Genomic DNA, 14,363 nt, shown 5'->3' on the forward strand with positions numbered 1-14,363 from the left:
GCACATCAGCTGACAGGGTGGACAGGACACATTCTCCTTCAATCTCACACATCCAACAAATGAAAGAAAATGCTTTAATTTGTACTAGCTTGCCGCTGCCCTTATGTCTCATGGGGCTTCAGAAGCGAAAGTACTAGGAGCTACTCAGGACCTGCAAAACCAGAAGTCTCTGAGGTCTCCGCGTTGCACTGCCCTTCAGCGTGGGCAAAGCTCAGCTCCTGCCGACACCCGCTGCAGTTGTGTTGGCTGCAAATCTAACAAATCAGGTCTCCTGGTCTCCTGGCGGGCACCTCAACGGGGGTGTAGCCACCCTTGGCTCCCTCCGTCCTCACCAGGGGAGCAAGGGCAGAGGCGGAGGGTGAATCAGCCCTTCTCAGCCTGGCCTTACTCTCACTGCTGACTCCAAAGGCAGCCAACGGCAATTAGGTTTGTAACTCAGGCGTCTCTGCTAGCTAGGGTATATCTGGGATCTGCATCTGCAAAAGGAAGATCAAACCACTAACGCTGGTCAGGAGCTGGCAGCTTTCCGCTGGGAAGCGCTGTGCCAGCCCTGTGAGGCTTAGGCGGGGGTGCACGAAGGATGCAGGAATACCAGAGCGCTGCTTTGGCAAAGCCCCGGCGGGGTGGATTTAGCGAACGCTTGCGAAACTTCACTTCTGGCATCGCAGCAAACCCCGGACCTCCCTCCATGAGAAATGAGCTGAATCTTGCCACTCTCAACTCCAGTTGCACGTGGAGGCTTTGCTGGCAGAGCTGCCAGTCGCAAATCACTCCTCGGCCCGCTCCTGACCGGCAGAGCAGGGTCGACGTGATCTGCACGGCCACCTTCGGGAAGAGCGGTTTGCAGAGCTTGGCGGCACGCAGGGACGCAGGGACACAGCCCAATTCCCCAGGCACTCGGCCTGGGCTGCAGCCAGCAGGCAGGGGGGAGCAGCTGCCCTGCATTAAGCAGAGATGCAATTGCCGCTGGGCTCCCTTCTGCAACCAGGAAGTCGAAATGAAAAGCAGCCTCCACCCAGTGCCTGGGTGCATATCGGTGTCCAAATCAAAGGTGTTTGTGGGCGGAGGGACGATGTGGAGCCTAGCCATACAAAAGGTCCTCTGTCTGTGCAAAAGGAGCAAAGGGAGGAGGAAGCCCTGGGCAGCCACAAGCATCAGGAACGTGCCTGCAGGGACTTTGGGAGGCCGGAGCATGGTTCGGATCCGCGCACAGAGGTGCTCTGGCTGCCCGAGCCTTCACGTGTTCGGGCTCCCTGTAAGTATACAGGATCGTGCCAAACACCCCTGGGTTTCTCCTCACCACTTACCGCTAACTAAACCCTTCTGCAGCACCTTGAATTTTAGCTAAATTGCGCAGGTTATAAGAGATTTTTAAAACATCAAGCGTTTCAAGCATCAGACCTTTCTTTCTGGCTTTTCTTCACATCACACTCTTCTTCCAGCTCCTGCAAGAAGGGACACAGGGGTCCCGCAGGCTCATCCTCTCCTGTCGCGCTGCCCTGAGCAAGTGCTGAGGCAGAGCCAGCCAGGACACAAAGTGGGCCATGGGTGCCGTGGGAAAAGCTAGTTTGTGAACCTGTAATTAAAGACTGGATCACAAAGCATGTGCCTAAGGGGCTGAATTAAGTCTGCACAGAGAAATTGAGTTCTGGTATTTCCTAAATTTGAGCGTGTGAGTTTGCAGCTGTGATGAGGTTCTTGTAATTTTATCAAGTTGTTTTTTTTTAATTAACTGGGAAAAAAACTTAGGAAATGTATCTTCAAAATGCAAAAGGTAGTACACTGTGCCATGAGAGGGGACCCCAGCAGGGCCAGGGTCCCGAGCAGCACTGAGAAGGGCTGGCAGCGGTAGCAAGTTGTCATCCTCTTTGGGGACCAGCGCAGAGGCAAGACTGAACAGGATCATTTAAGCGCCAAGAAATAAAGTCTGGAAAAGCTGTGAGGAAATGAAAAGTGAGGCTCTTCACCAGGACTTCTAGGTGATGGAGTCTAGCTCCAGCTTCCCACACACAATCACGGCTCACCCCCTGGCTCCCATCTGAGCATTGCTGCCCTGCAATTTCGACTCTGCCTCTAAATCCACAGCCCACATGTTTCCATGCTGGGTGGTTTATATCCACTACCCTTGTGCCAGGAGTGGCCTTCATGATAAATAGTTCTCTCTGTGGTGAAAGGATCAAGCAGCCCCAATATGAGGCCGCGCTCCGGCCTGGCTCAGCTCAGGAAATGTTGCAAAGGGAGTAAGTCGGAGCATCCCTTCTCCGCGTCTTCCAGCGCCGAGGAGCAGTTGATGAAATGCAAATGGCAAATGCTGAGCTGATAGAAGGAAATCGCTCACCACAAAACGTAATCAGACTACGAGACTTGTTGCAATAAGAAGTCATTCAGGCTGAGAACGTAGCAAGCTTCCAAAGGGCTTAGTCATGTAATTGCCTGTCAAGAATATCCAGAGTTGATATATTTAATGATAACAAACAATCTAGAAAGCTTAATCAGCCTCCTGCTTCAGCGCTCGAGTGATTAGACATGGGGATGAGACATCATGTGGGGGAAGATTCCCCTGTCCTCCAAGAAGGGGGTTCTCACAAGCATTCATCAAGCAGGTGGTGCCATTTCCTACCAGTGAAAGGAGACAGGGGACCGTCAGGCAGACCCTGGCTGCCTAACGCTCTCGAGATGCCGCTCATGGGCAAGAAATGTCCCTAAGCAGCACTTACCCACCTCACTGACAGGGGAACAGTTGCAGAGGGATCTCGTGTCCCGTCCCACCCCAGCTCCTGGTGGGTGCCCATCCTCTCCCTGGCGGCCGTGAAGCAGTGAGGTGAGGTAAGAGCAAGGTGATCTGGTTGGATCATCCTTATATATAATCTATAATTCTTCCCCTGTTGATTCCCCAGGGAGGCCTTGACTTTGGCTGGCCTAGAACATGTTTGGAGAGACAGCTGCTCCAGACGTTACGCCTTTAGCAGTGGCAAGTCTCCACTGCAACTTGGCGAGTGCAGGCTGAATACGGCACTGAAATCTGCCTTTCCAGCCAAGCCTGGGACAGGAACCCATGCTCAGCAGGGACACTGCAGCCTCTGTCTCAGGAGAAAGGTGCCGTCTCCTGACGTCTCCTGCCTACAGTTGCCTTGCTGAGCAAAGGTGGGTTGAGGTTGAGGTGGGGTTTTGGATCCCACCAGCTGCTGGGACTGCGGTCAACAAGTACCTCCACACAGCAGAGTACCCCCACAAAGCGCAGTTCTACCTGCAAGCAAAGCTCTTGGAAGGGAATGGTTGTTTATAGCCCATGCATTCACTTTTTTAATCCATCAGCATCTATCTGAGCTCCTGTTTTCTCCCCAAATCTGGTGTCTGGGCCCTACATGGTTTGGCAGCTTGTTAAAAAGGCTAATGAAAACATAGGAGCATGGTGCACAGCTCTGTCCCTCAGGCCCTGGCTCTGCAATGAGCAGCAGATGTTTTGGAGCAGGCGCAGGGATCCCCCACTGTGTTCAGTCCCTTGATTCCCACCCAGTCCTTGCTGCAGTGATACTTCTCAGCAGCGAGGCCCAGCGGGAAAACCACGTGGCAGAAAAAACAAACAAGGATTTCCTTTCATTTTCTGGCTTATACTTTTTATCAGTGGTTTCTGTTGCTGCTTTTTCGTTCCATTTTAGATTTCTCAGTTACCTTATCATGTGTAGACTATAACAACATGGCTATAGAGGGATCAAATTCACAGTGCAGTGCCCCAGGGATCCTTTTTCCAACAACGCCTGGCCCCACATGCCTTAGACAAAGGTGCTAGGGACCTCGCAGTAAACGTTCCTAGAGATCTCTTCCCTAGGAAAATTTCTTCCTGATCATGTAACAATGAGAGGAGGCCCTGCTGGTCCGTATGTGTCTTTCCATCCCTCTCTTCTCTGGATTTAACGCATGGGACGTCTCCGCTTCTCCAGGCAATGAACACTTTCGTTGCCAGCCTCTGGTTGTCTTTTCCTCTGTGGTACCTTTGTAAGATGTGGTAAGCCGGACTGAGGACAACAGTTCTGGTGGACACGTTACAGTGATATGGATGAAGGCACTGGCACAGTATAGGTGTTATTTTCTAACTGTGGTCCATGTGTCGTGGCTTTGTGAGCTTCCTTGCTGCACACATAGAGAAAATAGCTGTGATTTGTCAACAGTGACCCTCAAAACTTTTTCCCTAGTAGTGCAGTTGTTGTGTCTAAACCCCCAATCCGGGACTCTGCGTTGGGGTCTGTACAACCCTGAGCACAGCATGATGCCTTGCTGCAGACTGGCAAGAGTTGCTTGAAAATTTAACTTTGAGGTGTGCATTTTTTGCCAGAAAAAGTGATTTTCAGCCAGAATGCAACTTCCAGACTTTACTGCTGTCAGGTAGTTCTCCCTGAAATAAAGGAAGCCAGAATTTCTTTCGGCTTTCAGTAAGCGCAAAATTTCGCCAGCCACTTTTAGACATTTGGTTGCTGACTCCTGAAAACGTCTGCGTTCGGTTTCTCAGCGAGAGCGTGGAAACCTGTAGGCGAAAAGCGTTGGTGAAAAACGACATTTCATCTGATCACTGAAAGTTGTTGCAGAAACTCAATGACGTTTCCCATATTGGTCTGCTTATGACGACAGGTCCAGTCGTGAAAGCATTCGTGTATACACCCTGCGTCCGAGCGCGTGTGGGAATGGGCCCTTACAGGGGCGTTTCCAGGAACAAGGAGGACCGTTTCTCAAAGCTGAGAGGCGGTTAGTGCTGTCTTAGAAGCAGGCATGCTGCAAATACGGAAAGATCCCTCTGCTACTGGATGTCTGCAGCTACCTGCGGGGAAACAGGTCTTTCCTGCTGACCACAATTAAGGTCTCTGGCGGTCTTTGCAAAGTAGCTGATTGAGCGATCAATGTGTCAGCGTGCAGCCTGCCTTCATGAATAAATATTAGAGGTGCCCCACTGCAGGGCTGATTATTACTTTTTGTCTCAAGGCAACTGAGCTGGATGAAACGCTGTCCCCAGTAATCTAGCTGAATGATGTAATTGGCTCTTAAAGCCTTTTGCACATTTTGAAAGCATCCCGTACGAAGTTCTCGGCGGCTTTCGGCTTGGTTTAGAAAAAAATAGTAATTCAAGGGAACGTTTTTCTGTGGCCAATAAAATATTGCTGCTCCACAGAAGAATTTTGCAGTCGGGGGTAAAACATTACTTTCTCTACCCTGGATTTTAATTTTGGAGACAATAAAGTTGCACTTTAGTCTTTGAAATAAAAGACCTACCTCTGTTTCCCCAAGTTGAATAAGGTGAGGTCTGTCTGGGGAAGGGAAAGTAGCTGGGTTGCTAGGCCGGGCCCCAGGGCTGCTCATCTGTGATTTATGGGGTCACTGAAACTATTTTCTTTTCCAGCTATGTTCTGTGTCCTCTGTGTGCGTTTGGTATATTGAGCTGTGGGAGGCTCTGCTCCTAGGAGCATGAATCACAGGAGTGCTGGTTTTACTTTCTCTTAGACTATGATGCTGCTCCACAGATGAGATACCTGTTGGGCCAGGCAGTGTGCCACAAGGAACAGAGAGTCTGGACGCATACGCAGGGCCTGGATTTGGACAAGTAACTTCGATGTTTAATGAAGAATGCAGTTGACTGAGGCCCCTTCCGTAGTCAATGGTGGGAGAAAGACACTTCTGGCAAGTAATGCAGAGGTTGTGGTGGCGTGAACCACCATCTGGAGGTGCCTTTTTCTCTTCTCTGACTGAAGATGAAGCCCAGGATAACTGTGATGCCAGGACTGCGCCCCAATTACGTGGCAAGCCAGGGCCAGGGAAGCTACGCTGCATGGTCAGATGGAGAGTGAATGGCAAAACACAGAACAGAAGGAAATTTCCACCTCCCAGGCCCAAGGCCCTGAACAGTGCCAGTAAGAAACTGGATTTTATTTACCCAGTTCCATTCACCTGTTTGACATGTGCTTCTGTGCACATGCAAGGAACATGTGACAGGCAAGGACCCCCGTGAGTGTCCCAGCGCTGGGTGACGTACACCGAGTCTGAAGATTTCAAAGGGTTTTTCCCAAGGAGATGGAAGTTATTTCCTCCATTTGGCAGATGAGGAAACTGAGGCACTGAGCCAGGAAGTGAGGCATGCAAGCTCAGAAAGCAAATCAGAGACAGGATCAGGAACAGAAGGCAGGACTCTGCACAGGGCTGCAAACGAGGAGCAGCCCAGCTGAAGACAACGATGATGTTGCAGCCTTACAGAAAACATTCAGCAACTCTGGGCTGCACGGATCAGGTTTCCAAAGCCAGCTCTCGACCCAGGGCACACGTTATTATTGTCTTAGGCCAAAGCTGAGCCCGCACCCTTCAGCCAGAGTGACCCAGGCCCTCTTCTAAATGACGCTGTTGCTCCTCATGCTCTCAGCATTGAAAGAGTGTAGGCTGACGATCTGGCTGAGAAAATCAGGTCAAACATAAATGCCTGGCAACCTTATCCTAAACCGCAAGCCTGCCAGCCCCTCCAGTCAGCTACTATTGAAGAGCCTGAGTGTTAAGTTCAGCAGTTCTCACTCTTTCTCTCCAGAAAAATGCTAGTACAGCCTTTGATCGCATCCCAGAATTGTTTCTCTGCTCAGAAGGCTGGAGGTTAGTGTAAACAGGCCGGCTGCAACCAAGGCCTTTCGATCTGAGAAGCTGTTCTGCTCCAGGAGATAGAACCGTCTTAGAGGGGGGAAAAAAAAAAGAAATAACCGTGTTGCAGGCAGAAGCTCTATTCCCACTTGCAAACCAGCAGAGTGCCCACATGCCCTCCCTGGTGTCCGGGCAGGGCCTGCCCAGGGGTCCCTGCTTACCTCTGCCGTCTCCCCCAGACCCCGCTTTTTTGCAGATCCCATGGTAAGGTGACACCGCTGGCACGGCAGCTAAGCGCACTGCCGGCACTCGCTTTTCCTCCCGCTCCATCCGTCCTTCTGGGCTCTAAAGTCTCTGGAGCAGTGCATTTTCCCCAGGCTTGAGCAGCGTCTGTCACATTAGGCTTGCTGGGGAAGAAAAGATGTGTTTCCAGAAGCCTTGTAATATGCTAACTCTATTCCCCTCTCTACTCAGTCGGAGACCTGTACCATCACGTTTCCCCCCTTTCCTTCTGCCCAAAGCACCCTCCAACTCTGCTCCCTGTATTCTCACCCTGTGCAAGCATCTGAGCAGCCGCAAGCCCGCTGCTCGGCGGGGAGGAGTGGCTGTCTTCCCACATGGGTCTGACGGCTCGATGGCTCATGCAGCTGGCAGGGTTTCATGGCCTGTGAGTGGCTGCAGGAACCCCGGCCTTTCCCTTGGCCTCGCTTTATTCCTGGAAGCCTTTGCTGCTGTGCTGTCATTTCTGCACTCCAGCATACCGCAAACAATACAAATAATAGCTGCGCGCTCTCAGCAGTGCAAGTGAGTACAGGGGCAGGACGAGGCGGCGCTTTTCCAGATGATTTGGTCCTTGCTGCAAGAGCAAGGGTGAATCTCCACTGAAGTCAGTGGGAAACTTTCAATTGATTGCAACAAGCTTTGGATCAGGCCTGGAGCTCAGGCATGGTCCGAAGGGCAGGAGAAAGGATGGGAGTGGTGGGAAGGGAGAAGAACAGGCTGCTAGAAGGATACAGGCGCTGGAAGTTTGACTTGAACTCAGGCCCCCAGTCCTCTAGCCAAGGGGCCGTGGGTGCCCATGTGCCATTTCCCTATGCCTTTCTTCCTAAACCGAATCACCTTGTTACTGGCATAAGTGGGTTTTAACTGCTAATACTTCATCCACAGAAAGACTCCTTCCCTCCCCCTCTCATTATACTGGTATAAATGTAATTATCCTAGGTATCACAGAATCACAGAATCGTTTAGGTTGGAAGGGACCTCTGGAGATCATCTAGTCCAACCTCCCTGCTCAAGCAGGGTCACCTAGAGCATATTGCCCAGGATCACGTCCAGACGGCTTTTGAATATCTCCAGGGAAGGAGACTCCACCACCCCTCTGGGCAACCTGTTCCAATGCTCTGTCACCCTCACAGTGAAGAAGTTTTTTCTCAGGTTCAGAATAATTAACACAAAGCATGTTTCTAGTGTCAGCAAGCCATTAGCTGTAGGCTGGGTGTGCACTGCAACCTTCTGCGATATAGCTGTTATCTCGGACTTGCACTGGATGGTCAGTGCTTCTCGTGGATCTCTGTGCTGCTGGCAGCATGATAGCCTCAGGCCCCAAAGCCACATCAGCAAGGCGTTGTCCTGAGGTTGCCCAAATTTGCTAATGCGGTGCCCCCGAGATGGCCGGCAGAAGGGGGCACTGTCCCAACAGCCCTCCTCTTCCCAGAATCTGCAGCGGGGACAGCTAAGCTGCATGTGACCCAGGTCCTGACCTGTCTCACCTAACAGTCCAAAATTTTAATGACGCAAGAATCAATGTGACGTGTTGTAGTGTATCAGGCTGTGATGCGCTGGTTCAGGAGCTGTTCCAGAAGTTCAACCATCCTTTGCAGAGATGCCACAGGGTGCGTGCTCAGATTTATTAGCTCCAGTGCCAAAATGACAGTTTTACTGTGCGTGTCTCCCATGGGGCTCCAGTGTGCCATGAGGTTGGACTCACTCACGCTGGTGTCATTTTGGGGACACTGCACCACGGCATGGCAGAAGTGAATGTAGACCTTCACCAGCAGGAAGCTTAAGTACTGATAGGGGTTCACCGCCCAATTGTCTCTGATGGACTGACTCATGTCACTGAGAAGGTTTTCATGTAACAGGAGAGTGCAGTTGGCAAAATTAGCTGCTTTCTCGTTAGGAATGCTTGCCCGAATAACATGCTGATGTTCCTATTCTGGTAAAGGGCTCGGAGAGCCCTGGGGCAGCCAGACCTTGCTAACAGGAGCTACTCGTTCCACAGGCTCCACGTTGGCAGCACTTCTTAGGATACCGAGGAGTTGTCAGGGGTTCATGTCAGCAGGGCAGACAGATCTGTGCTAAAAGCGTTACACATCTATATGAGCAAATATAGATTGCAGCAGACGTGGCTTAACCCAGCAGAGCCGTGCTGAGTTTAGTACAGCCCTCCTCTTTGGTTTTGTCCTGCACCAGGTCGAACAAGCCTCATCGGCACTGGCAGAACAAGGCTTTGGAGGATATATAAGGCTTGACTTCAAATCCAGCATCTACAGTGGAAGCCTTTGCTAACAGCTGTTAATCTCAAAGGTCCCTCATCATGCCAAGCTTGGGGTACCTAGCAGCTTCCAGGCTGCAGTTGCAAGCTGTATCTCCCACGGGTTTTGGAAGGTGGCCTGGGCTAGGCCTAGATTCTCCCATGGGTGCTCACCCAGCCGCTGTAAGCTCTGTTACAGCATGCAACGTGCACACCGCAGAACCAAAGCAGCTTGGAAGAGGCGGCACGGCAGCAGAGGGCTTAGATACCCATCACCTCCTGCAGCCCTTTGATGAGGAAATGGATACAAGCTACGCAGCTAGACCTCAGCTGGATCCAGTCCTGCTAATGGTTAATTATTATGATAAACTTGGGCTTGAACTAATTTCTTGTACCTGAAACCACACCTGCTTGATTTTACCACAAAAGCTCAGACTTCAGGGACCTCAATCTCTAGCTCAGATCTCTGCAGCTTGAGGGACACCATCACATTACAAAGCCTTTTCAAACCCTGTAATCTTTACAAGGTGCTGTTTGTTTGCTTACTTTGTGCATGCGACAGCATGCCCTGAGCCGCTTCCCTGCGTGGGCAACTTCCTCTTGCTGTTCATGTGGTTCGCTAGCCCGGTGAGCAGGGAGAGAAAACATTGTTTTAAAGTATCAGGTGCATTTGCAAAACCGCTCCAAAAATATGAGAGGAAGATCGAAACTTGGGAGGGTGTGTAAAATTTATGGTGGAAGGTTTCAAACGGGCTGTCCCTTTAACATGGACGTGCTATTGCAAAAACTACTGATCCCAGAGTACAGTGCTTTGTTTTAATGTCCAGAGCGCAAACCTGGCTGGAGAGGGAGCGATGCACGCTGGGTTCTGTAGTCTCAGCTGTCCTGGCTCTGCAGACTTGGAGGAGACCGGGGGCACACAGGGAAAAAAATCCAGAAGGTGTGCTTGGCTGCTAATGCTGGGCTTAAAAATGCACAGATAGAGACCGTGCGGCTCTATACGTTATAGAGGATGCCCTTATGTCTATACACACTTGCTTGCCTGTACTTCCAGTCCGGATGTTCATCTCCTTTGACTTTAGATGAGAAGGCCCTTTACAAACTAGATACTTGTCATTTCCTACCGGCGGGCTGAAAAACCGGGCGCTCGCAGCGATGGGACTGCAGGCTCCTGGTGCCGGGGCTGGCGGCTGCCAGTCTGGCGCTCAGCACAGCGGAGCCGCGATCCGGCGCGGCGGGTCCGGAGGTGTTCGCAGGGTGCAGAGCGTAGCCCGGGAGCAAGTCCTGCGGATAAACAGAAAAGTTTTGGGTCCACCGTTCAGAGCTTAGTTACAGCGGTGCCAGGGAAAGGGAACGGAGCACAGTTGGTGCGTTAGGCTATCTCGCTTGTGCAAGTTTGGGAAAAGGCAACGTTTAACCATCGAAGCACCTGACTAGGAGCCGGAGGGGTCTGTATTCTCTGGTCCTCTTCGCCACTGATCCCAAACCAAACTCGGCATGGCCGTAATTTTCCCCCTTGGGAATAGCAGACACAATAACGGACATAACGACTGTTATTTGCAACAGTAGTTGTCTTCGTGACTCCAGTCACACCGTAATGGAAGTAAGGAACGATTTACACCTGGCAAGGAACTGCATCAACAGCGATAACGACTGCAATAACGCTAATAAAACGTTGTTGTTATTGTGGAGCACGGTGGTCTCCTTCGAGGGCCGGGGCCTCCTTTGCTTGGTACCAGAAAGTCAGTACTTGTGCAAAGAAGCATTTATGGTAGCGAAATTAAGCCAGCGCGAAAGCCTCCGCAGAACCGGGACCTTGCGGAGAAAGGGGCCGACGCTTCGGCAGGGAGCTGGCTACGCAGCGGGTGACGGCGACACCTCTCTAGGCGCCCAGCGAGCGCCCCGACTTTGGAGGCCGGAGGCGGGTGGGGGACAACGAGAGCGGCCTGTGGCTGCGGGCAGATTTTGGGGGGGGGGGAAGGGGAAGGGGTGCGAGGCCTGGGGGCGGAGGGGGGGAACGCCTCGGCCTGCCCCTGCCCCGCGGCTCCGTCGGGTCGGGCCGCCGCCGAGGCCCGGAGAGGCCGCGCCGCCGCCGCCGCCGCGGGCCGCCCCTGGGCCGCCGCGGGCCGGGGCCGGCCTCGCCTTCCCGGCATGCAGCGCGCCGCCCCAGTCCCCAGTGGGCCGCCATGTTGTCGGAGTGAAGGCAGAGGGATAGGCAGGCGGCGAGCGGCCTGGGGGGGGGCTGAGATCCATCTTCATCCTACCGCTCCGCCCGTGAGTATCGGCACCGGAGCGGGCCCGCGGCGCGCCGCGCACCTCAGCGGAGCGGCCGGTGGGGCCATATTGGTGGCGGGGGGTGGCGGAGCGGCGCCAGGCCGCCCCGAAGGTCGGCGGCGGCGGGGCGCTGCGCCCGGCTCTCTCGCTCGCCGCCTTGTCCGCGTTTGGGAGCCGGGGCCGGGCCCCTTTGTTAGCGGGGGCGGCGCGGCTCCCCCGCCCCCCAACCCTCTCCCGGCCGCCCCGGGTAGCGGCCCCCCCACCACGGGCGCGGGGCGATGCCCGGCCGCGGCGGGGGGAGGTGGTTGTTGTGGGGCCGGGGGGGGGGGCGGCCATCCCGGCCGGGCGGGCCCATGGTGGCGGCGGCGCCCCCGGCCCTTCCCCCCCCCCCCGCTTTCGCCGCCCGGGCCCGGCCCGCTGCGGGGGGGGGGGGATGGCGGGGGGACGGGGACGGCGCAGGCCCCGGGCCCGGCCCCTCCCCGGGGAGCCCCGGGCGCGGGGCAGGGCCGCGGCCCCTCTTTGTTGCCCGGGGTGGGGGGCCCGGGCCGTGGGGCTACGGGCGAGCGAGGCGGGGGGGGGGGGGGAGGTATCAGGTTTCCTCCGCCGAGTTGGGGGGGGGGGTTCTTTTTGTGGGGCTCGAGGGAGGCTCGGTGCCCCCAGCAGAGAAAGGACGGCACCTTTCAAACGAAAGGAAAACGCAGACAATACTTTTGGATGTGCTGTGTGGTCCTGGGTTTTATTTTTCTCTCTTTTTTTTTTTTGCCCCCCCCCCCCCCCCCCCCCCCGTTTTGCTTTCTCGTAATACCTGCGCTTGGCTGTTTTTAGTTAAACACCTAAGGGTCTGAGAGAGCGGCCCGTCTTTTGCCCCAAACTGAGAAATACTTTGGGGTTTTGGTTTTTTTTTTTTTTTGGTCAGTGTTTAATAACTTTGTTCTGAGCAGAGATTTCGTTAGACAGATCATGAGTAAGGAATTTCCTTTATTGGGAGTGAAGGGGGGGGTAAGGGGTCGAATTTATCTTACAATGTTTTAATGCTGGTTTAACCGTTCCAGTCGGTTATCAATTTACCCGCTTCCTGCTGTGTCTCCCTAGGCTTTAAGGAAAGCACAAGCTTTAATGGTAAAAGTTCTTGTAGGCCACACACCACTTGAACAATGGGGAGGCAGCTTTAATTTCCAGTCTAACTTTCCAAAAAAAACCCAGCTCCGTTCTAGCTCATAACGTAACTTTTTTACTCAGCATCTTGCGCCGACTTGATTTTTTTAATAGCCTGTAATTTTTAGAGGAGCCTTCTTGAGTCAGTGATGAACTTCGAGACACCTAGCTGCGCTGTGTGCAGGTTATAGCCTTCTTGTTAAGCAGCGTTGCTGCTTGCACTTAAACCTCGCTTAGTGGTAGCTCTAAAGTTTTGTTGGTTGTGGAGAGGCCCATAATCTAAACTATTTAGCTTGTAACGATAACACAGAACAGCTTATTTACGTATTATATTTTTTGTCGAGGGGAAGGGAAAACTCTGGGCTTCAGATGGCTTGTAGCAGTGTTCTCGGAAAACGTCTAAATAGAAGCCTTTGTTTGTAAATGTGTAGCTCTTCACGGGAAACTGTTTACATGGGAAAGGTTTATTACATGTTTTTACTAAGAGTTTGGGAATAAAAAGGGTCCTAGTAGCCATTAGATGTTTGCAGCAGTACGACTTGCAGCTGCTGGTTAGTTAATGAATGTGTGTTGTGTAGGTGACTTAACATATTTCTGATGCTCTCTGCGCTTTGAATGACAGTATTCAGCTGTCTGCTACATTTAACATGGCATTTCTATAAAAACACGGCTTGGAACTAAACTTGAACTACCCATAATTCTCTTTTCCCCTTTGCTCCCTTTCAAAATGTCTCCTTTGCCAAGTTTTCTCGTCTTGTTTAGGGCTGCCTCGTCTACGTTAGAGGAAAGAGGAAGCTTCTCGGAGCGTGGGGCAGTTGTGCAGAACTTAATAGTGTCTTTACTGGATCTCACTGAGAATTTCTAGAGTCTCAAAAAAACCAAAACAAAACAGTTTCTTCTCTTGCTTTGCTGAGGCCTGGGAGTCAGCAACTTCAGCTATTTATTTATTTATTTATTTATTTTGAAGAATGTGTGTTTAATATACGTGCATATGTGGACTAGGCTGAAGTGCTTTTTTTCCTAAAGGCTTAATCGTAAATGAGTAGGTTCCTCCCACTTTTCACATTCTTGTTTTCAAAGCCTTAATTTTTCCATATTTGGAAAAAAAAACAAAACCGTCTACTACTCTTCTGCTCTGCTATTTCTTGTAGGTATTATGATACTTTCATTACAGCATTAAAGCTGTATGTATAGTTTAGAAAAGAAATGAGTTTGCACTGGTGAGTGCATGGGCATTGCAGACCACTGCATTTTGAGGAAGGAAAGTGATGTAGGTGTTTCTGCTGCAGACTTGCACGGGTAACTTTGTACGTTGTGGTGTTTTGATTGAAGTCTCTAGGGCTATTCGTTATTTATGATGTTAAACATTTGAAATTTTTGGCAGAATCAGAATCATAGTATCTTTATATATATATATTTTTTAAAGACTACTCTGAGATATTTTGTCATCTCTTCTGATAGGGACCATTCAGAGTCTATAGCTAATAAATACACCTCTCTCCCTCCCCCAGCTTGGTAATATGTGAATTTCTTACCAGTAATAACTTCATTTTTTTTTGTTTTTTTTTGAATGGCATAGGGGAGCTTTATTTGTTCATTTCATTTTAGTGAAATACTTTGTTTATAATGTTTATTACTAGAAAACTGAAGGAAAAATACCAGTAAATCAGTGTATTATATTGTTTTAAAAAAAGCAGCGATGGCTTTGTAATACCTGGCATTGTTACACTGTTTTAATAAGCAGCTGGGAAGTGTAGTAGTGATTTCCAGACTTTTTGAAAGACAGTAGGGTTTG

At 51.5% G+C, this 14,363-nt stretch overlaps 1 protein-coding gene across 18 annotated transcripts in view; it reads left to right on the top strand.

Annotated features, from left to right (window-relative positions):
- Window positions 1-11,292: 11,292 nt before the first annotated feature.
- PUM1 (pumilio RNA binding family member 1) overlaps window positions 11,293-14,363 on the top strand; it is a 78,840-nt gene continuing 75,769 nt past the window's right edge. For 7 of the 18 annotated variants that reach the window (XM_068917125.1, XM_068917127.1, XM_068917128.1 and 4 more), the window contains exon 1: window positions 11,294-11,413. The gene's annotated coding sequence lies outside the window, so the exon portion shown is untranslated. Of the gene's footprint in view, window positions 11,414-14,363 lie in introns of all 18 variants that reach the window. The other 11 variants (XM_068917134.1, XM_068917135.1, XM_068917142.1 and 8 more) reach the window with 8 other exon arrangements.

This window comes from Struthio camelus, chromosome 23 (assembly GCF_040807025.1).
Source record: "Struthio camelus isolate bStrCam1 chromosome 23, bStrCam1.hap1, whole genome shotgun sequence".
In the NCBI taxonomy this organism is placed as follows: Eukaryota; Metazoa; Chordata; class Aves; order Struthioniformes; family Struthionidae; genus Struthio; species Struthio camelus.